This window comes from Cicer arietinum, chromosome 3, assembly GCF_000331145.2.
Source record: "Cicer arietinum cultivar CDC Frontier isolate Library 1 chromosome 3, Cicar.CDCFrontier_v2.0, whole genome shotgun sequence".
NCBI lineage: Eukaryota > Viridiplantae > Streptophyta > Magnoliopsida > Fabales > Fabaceae > Cicer > Cicer arietinum.
In genome coordinates, this window is record NC_021162.2 from 6,419,246 (window position 1) to 6,420,317 (window position 1,072).

Here is a 1,072-nt window from a genome sequence, read left to right on the forward strand (position 1 = left end):
TTTTTTATTATTATTTTTTGTGTTGCAAAGAAAACAATTTTAGGATTAAACGATTCTTTAAAAAAATAAAAGCTTTACACATGAGTTTACTTTTTACAAACAGAAAAAAAAAATAGAAAGCGAAATAAAATATATTAAAAAAAAGATGCAAAAACAAAACAAAAGACTAATAAGCAAAAAATTAGAGAGGAGAAAAAAAAATATAAGAAAAATGATACCTTACTCCAGAATTGTTGTTTTGCTAGACCGATTGTTTCAAGACCAGATTTTTTCCTTATCTTTTTGCCAACTAATCTCTCTCTTTTTTATGTGCTCTCAATTTGTGTTTTCAATTGTGCTCCCTGGTGTCTTCTTGTGGCCGACTATTTATAGACTTTTGGGTATAGATTTCAAAAAGACAAAAGAATAATTGTCAATTGATTACCATTAATCTATTTTTGTTGGTTTCTTTTCTTTTAGTTGGCCACAGTTATACCGATTCTTATTGCTATTGATTCATTTCTTCGGTTTTCTTTTCTATTCAATTGATCACCATTATTCTGATTTTTATGACCATCAATCAATTTCTTTTCGTTTTTTTTTTCATTTATTTTGATCATCATTGCATCGATTTTTATGACCATCAATTCATTTCTTTTCCATTTCCTTTATTTTTATTTCCTATTATTACTTTTATATTTTAGAAAATAGTCTGAACAAGAATTAGAGGCAAACAAGAACCGAAAACACTTGTGATTGTTAAAAGCTTATATCCCTAATTATTTATTTTTATGTTCGTGAATAGGTGAAAGAAATTAAAAAAAATTGAAAAAAAGTTTATTGCAAAAAAATAAAAAATAAAAAAAGATGAAAATGAAGGAAAATGTTCATTCATTAAATGCATTCATGACATTTCATATTTAGTGGTTAAATTTAAATTTGAGACACTAACACACACCCAATTATTTAAGAGACGGGACATTGACTCACATCCTCTGTTTAAGAGCAGGGATGATTGGCCATCATCCTCTGATTTAAGAGCTGGGATGATTGGCCTTCAGCCTATAATTTAAGAACTAAGTCGCCCCCACAA